At 54.1% G+C, this 6,161-nt stretch overlaps 1 long non-coding RNA gene across 2 annotated transcripts; it reads left to right on the forward strand.

Moving 5' to 3' along the window:
* The first annotated feature begins 1,162 nt into the window (after positions 1–1,162).
* Positions 1,163–6,161, forward strand: LOC116576974. 2 transcript variants are annotated; one of them, XR_004280349.1, is made up of 3 exons: positions 1,163–1,431; positions 3,399–3,553; positions 4,027–6,161. It is a non-coding gene; the product is annotated as an uncharacterized LOC116576974 (long non-coding RNA). The 2 variants fall into 2 exon arrangements; XR_004280350.1 differs by lacking the exon at positions 1,163–1,431 and adding an exon at positions 1,613–2,599.

The raw sequence follows: 6,161 nt of genomic DNA on the forward strand, positions 1-6,161 counted from the left end.
GCCTCTTTGGCATAAGGATTATTTTGAGCCGATTATTTTGAGAAACAGCAGACACCCGGAGAAGCTCTGGAAACTGTCAGTTACCCTTTTGTAAGGGAAAATTTACATTTATAAAGGAAATCTCCGCTTGGTAAGGGTGTCTCCCTCTCTCTACCAGGAAGAGAAGGACAAGGCTCAATCTGCATAACAAATCTTACTCTCTCATTTGCCTTACTTTTCCTGGTCCCCTCCCCAGTACTGGCCTTGCCCAGAACTTTCTTTTGTCTTAGCTGAAGATAGTATTTAGGCCTGAATTCTAAATCACCTCTTGGAGTTACTCATTTCCCCCATATGGTTCTCCTGTAAACTTGTTTCTTTTCCTCCTATTAACGTGTCGTTTGTTACGGAGTTCCCAGCTGAGAACCTAGAAGGGTAGAGGGAAAATCGTCTTCCTTCTCCTACTTCACCGTGACCCCAAATCCCCTAAACCAGCCGCCAAGGCTACCACGTTCCTCCAGAGGACTTGCTTTTTTTCTCTGGAGGATCACCACTTCTAGAAAGAGGAGACTGGATATGAAGGGGGAAGACCAGACGCCAGCCGAAAATAATTCAGTGATGGCCGCCTCTGACCTCCAGGAAGAGGAAACCTACAAGGGTCAGGCCAGAAAAATGTTTCTGAGGGCTTGTGGTTGGGACTGGCTCCTATTTTTTTTCTTGAGCTCTGCCCCCTTTCCATCTTCGGGATCCTCACCTTCCAACAGACGAGAGTCCCGGCAATGCTTCTCCCTGCAGTGCTGCTCCCCCTGGGGACGCCACACCTTGCCCTCTCACTGCTTGTCTCCCCAACAAGACCCCGTTCCCAGGAGCACGGCCATCTAACCCGACTGCTCCGTGACCACAGGCCTTCGTCAGCAGCAGCCTCTCGGCCCCGACTCCTGCCATCCCTCTCCCCTCCAGGGAAGTAGTCGAGGCCGATCTGTATTTTGGCGGCTCTTACACTTTATCAGCCCACCAACCTCTGCAGCGCTTGTGAAAAGAGAGTCTGAGGGAGTCTCGAGCTCGGAGGAACGGCGCCCTTATTGGGAGGACTACAGACGGGGCTGGAAAATATGAGGGGAAGGAGTAGGAGGGCAAGACGAAGGAGGAGAAACCTCACAGGAACTTCCTGACCCTTAATCACGCTTTTAACACAGGAGGGGCCGAGGGTGGGCGTGGGGAAGGAATAGAGAAGACCACAAGGCCCTCATTTCCTGGAGCGCTTCTGCGGGGTGTCCGCTCTGTGCTTCCCTAACCCCAGCGTCACCCTTACGCGCACGCTCCCAAGTCCCTCCTTCCGGAGGAGCAGGAAACCCAAGCCTGCGAGCCTTCTGGGTTTTGCCTGCATTTCCCCTTCCTTTCCTCATAGGTGCCTGCAACAATCCTTGGTTTAACCTTGCCTCCCTGGTTCTCAAGGTCAGTGTGCATCCCTAATCCCACTTGTGGGGGGCGGTGCACCTTGTAGAACAGGCTCTTGACTAGAGACTTGGGTTCCACATCCGGAATGGGACCCAGAAATCTGCTTTTTATTTTTTTAAGATTCTATTTATTTTTTTGTTTATTTATTTATTTGTTTGTTTGTTTATTTATTGGGTGGGGGGGAGAATGTGCATGGGAGGGAGAGGAGGAGAGAGCATCCCAGGCAGACTCACCCCTAGCAGGGAGGCCACCCCGGGCCCTCCACCCGAGGATCTCAGTCATGGAGATCATGACCTGGGCCTAAATCCAGAGCGGGCAGCTCCACCTACTGAGCCACCCAGTCATCCTGAAATCTGCTTTTTAAATAAACAACGCAACCGGTTCTGAAGTCCAAGGTTGAGGTTGAAGAAAGCTTAAGCACCAGCCTCGCCCCTGTTTCTGCGAGATGCTCTCTCCCTACACAGACCCGGGGCCGGGCAGTGGTGGGTGACGAGCCTGGGGCCAGGAAGTCCCAATTCGTGGGCATTCTGGCCAAGGGCTCTCGGATCTGTGGATTGGCATAATCTTCACAGAGATCACACGGGGCACAGATTTTTACCCCATTTCACAGATGAGCACGTTCTGTGCTCTCTGGACAACTCTGCAGCTCCTTCTGGTTCTGAAAGTATGGTTTCATGACAGGAGGTCAAAGGCCACACCTAAGCCTTATGTCCATTATCACGTGACCTGGGAGGGTTGCTCTATTCCCACCCAGGGCCTCCAGTTCCCACATGAGGATAATAAAGCTGGCTGCATCATCTCTACGGGCTTTTACACAGGCTATCCAGAAATAGGTTCATCACGGGGGCTTAATTTTGTCGTCACTGGGTTTGATTATGACTCGAATCTTCCTTCACCCAAACTCAGCCTTCAGACTTTATCGCTCACACCGCAGAATCAAACATGCCATCTCAATTAAAAAACCATAAAGAAGAAGAAGGAAGAAAACAGGGTCTCAGAGAAATTCCACCACAGGCTTTATCCGGGAGGGGCTGTGCCAGAAAGCCTGAGAACGGGTTAATGTGGCAGGGCGGGTCCGGGGACAGATGGTAGAAGTCAAGAAGCCCAGCTCCGGTCTGGACGACTGGCAGCGAGAACGCAGGCCGTGGCATCGGCGGGCTCCAGTGTACGTGGTTTATGGCCAGGTCCCACTTTAGCGTAACCGCAGCTGCTATTAAGACCCTCAAATGCACCATCCGTGGTTTTGAACTCTGCGTAATGACTGAACTCTGCCTTATCATCAGAAGGGAGGAGAAGAACAGCGTGGAAACCAAAGGGGCTGAAATTTCAGCTGCTGCCAGGCAGCCAGGAGCTCCAGCACGCTCCCAGAATAGCGCGGCTGGGTTCCCGGCAGCCTCCCGCTGCACCGCAGCTGGGCTTCCGGCAACGGAGACAGAGTCAAGCCCCAAGTGGCGTAGTGGGGTGGGCAGGGTGGGAACAGCTGCGACCAGACACTGTTGAGCAGCCTGCCAGCAGGCCCTGCCCTGCTGGAGTGCCACCTCTGGCGAGTGCCGCCAGTCTCCTGTGGCGCCCGGGCTTTCTCCATCACCTCGGGGTCCTGGCTGAGTTCGAGAGTCGGGGTGCTCTCCAATCCAAGGAGATGGGTCAGGGCATCGAGGAGGACCGGGTCTTTTGAATGCTGTTGAGAGAATTGTGTTGGTGGCTGACGGGGCCGGTAAAAGGCAGGCTATGGACCGTGCAGAGCGGCCGTGAGTGACCATAGGGGCCAGCGGCCACCCAGAGAACAGGGTTGGAGAAGGAAGAAGGGGTTAGAGAGGGAGACAGGTGACCTTACCAGAGGCCAGGCAACTGTCTAGCACAGCACTGGCGGGAGATGGCTTCGGAGGGCGAAGGGACTGTCGGGAGAAGGGAGGGTCTCAGGTCGCCGCTGGGGGCTCTGTTGTCATCACCTTTCTCCCGTGCAGGCATGTCCAGATCCTTCCCTACTTCCTCCCTCACAAATATTGATTGAGGCCCTACTATGGGCAAGGCACCAAGGGAGCCAAGATGGATCTTTCCTTCAAAGAGCTCACACCCAGGTTGGGGACACAAGACGACGTACACTAATGAGGCAGAAAAGGTAAGAGCTATAGGAGAGATGAGAAAAAGCACTCGGCAGGCACCCCACAGAGAAAGTGCAAGTCCGGCGGAGTTCAGACCAATGGGTTTTAATCCACGGCACACTGTTTGACCTTTAGGAACTTCAGTTTTTAAATCTATGAAATCAAGATCATATCTGCTTTATTGAGCTCCTAAGTTTATAAGGATCGAATATATATAAAAGACACTTGAAAATTGTACAGCACTACACAAAGACAAGCTATGATGAGGAGTGCATTGTCAGACCAGCTAGCATCTCTCTGAACTTCCTGGCCTGGACTTCTGGGAGCCAGAGGGAGCCAGGGATCTAAGTAGGGGGTTCATGACCGCAGCAAGGCCAAGGCTAGACCCTGAGTCTTACCCTCCCCCTTCAAGAAGGCTGCCTTGCTCAGTTCCTAGCCGGTCAGTCCACTATTCTGCTGATATTTATTGCCTTTTTTTTTTTTTTTTTAGTGTGTATAAAGCACTATCCTAGGAACTGCGAGGAAGGATAGACGTGAAATCTGAGTCCAGTCCCCATCAAGCCTATCAGCAATTAGAGAATCAAGATATTTGTGCATAAGGTATAAGTAATGACACAGAGCATTGCTAGGCTAGCAAATCTGCCTTAGAAGGGGAGCTCCAGGAGAGCAGAGGGAGGATGACTGTGGGATGGGGTCACCAGCGAAAAGTCCTGGGAGGAGCACAGGACTTTCCAAGGGGACTGATCAGAGAGGCCCTGAGGGGGCTTCCCGCACTGAGAGTCGGGGGCAGGGTGAGCAAAGCCACAGGAAGGCAAGTCCAGTGGCCAGACTGGGAGCTGACCTCTCAGGCTGGAGTGGCCATTTCCTGTAGGGAAGAGGAGGGGGTGAGGCTGGCGCCCGGGGTCGGGAGCTGGCTGCGGACATCTTGAATGCTGAGCGAGCAAGCTTATCTTTCCCTGCAAGGCGGTGGGAGCCCATGAGCCAGGGGTGAAATCAGAGAATGCCCCCCCGATGGAAGGGGGTTTGCAGGGTGACTGGAGTGCTGGGGGGGGGCGGTGAGAGGAAGACTGTAAGTGAGGTGACCAGTTTGGGGCCATGCGGCCGCTGGAGTAAAGGGTACCCCATCCCTGAAATGTTCTTAGATGGGGGTGAGATCCTCCCTCCCCTGAAGGTAAGGGGGAACTAGACACAGCATCGTGTATACATTTCTTTCTCGTTTTTGGAAGGGGTGAGAGGGTGGAGGGGCCCGACTCCTTGGACCACCTGCTTTGACCCTGGTTCCTAGATCCACTGTGCACTGATGGACACTCTCCAGACCTGGGCAGCTCAGAAAATCCAGTTCTCTCCTCCACAGGGAGTTGATTAGTGGCCACTGAGCCATGGACGGGGCGGGGGGGGGGGGTGGTGCGGTGGGGAGAACAGATTTGTGCCCACTGTGGATGGGCTTGGCAGCAGGAGACATTCCAGCAGGCTCTGCCCAAGGCCCGTTTCCGGGTCCATTTCCAGAGGGATCATCCATGGGCAGCCAGTTGTGGTGAATTAGTGTTTAACTTGCCCGCTCCCAGACCCCTGGCTTCTTGCTTCTTAAGGGACCCGAGTCCTTAAAAAACAAAAACCGGGGGGGTACCTACTGGTCTGTGTCAGTCCTATAAACCCAAGAGAAAAAAGAGGCATAGCTGCACACTGTCGGCTGGGTAGTATTCAGTTAATATGGAGTCTGGGAGCAAGGAAAAGTCAAATGCAAAATCTGTTTACCAGCCAGTGGTGGGGCCCTCAGCTGCCTGGCACAGGATTCCAGGTACCTACCTGTCAGGGAGCCAAGAGCCCTCACCCTCAGCTCCAGGAGGGACTGTTCTCGCTTCACTGCGGCCAGGCCCCAAGATCAAGGGCACTCAACCCCTGTGGGGGTGAGAGGGAAGCCCTCCCCCTCCTCAGAGAAGGCAATGGCTCCTGAGAGTGAAGCCACCAGCTGAAACTGCAATGCAGGACTCCTGCTACCCAGGCAAAAGGCAGTCCCTCTAGGGAGCAAAACTGACCTCTAGCCTCCTGACCCCTGTGCCCCAACCAGGTGGCCAAGTTCCTCTACCGGGACTCTGAGTGGAGGGCATTGTTGGTCCAGGGGCAGTGGACTTCTCCAAAAGGCACTGGGGGTAGTGGGCTTCCCAGGAAGGTCTCTGGGCCGTGTGCGGGGCAGGTGTGGTGGGCAGTGGGGCAGGTGCCCAAGGCTTGCAAGGTTGCAAGGTTGCAAGGCCCGTGGTGGGAGTGAAGGTAGTGGCAGACCACTGTCCAGGGGCTGCACCCCTCCGCTACTCTTACTGCCACCGGCCTAACCACAGAACAATGGAGCCACCACGTGATCGGCTCTGTGCCAGATGCCGGGGACCACAAGATGCGTGAGCCATGCCCTTGTCTTGAGAACGGCCCAGTCCGATTGTGGAGACAACGGTGGACAGGACTGATGAAGATACACTGAGATATGATAAGTAAACAAACCCATAAAAAGCTGTGGGTAAAGCAAGTCCAAGTTCTTTCTGGGGAAGGTGAGGAAAGCTTCACAGAGGGACACTGGGGCTGAGCTTTGAGGCAGGGCTGATTCTGTAAAAATTTTGGTCAGAAAAAGGGAGG

This window comes from Mustela erminea, chromosome 18 (genome assembly GCF_009829155.1).
Source record: "Mustela erminea isolate mMusErm1 chromosome 18, mMusErm1.Pri, whole genome shotgun sequence".
In the NCBI taxonomy this organism is placed as follows: domain Eukaryota; kingdom Metazoa; phylum Chordata; class Mammalia; order Carnivora; family Mustelidae; genus Mustela; species Mustela erminea.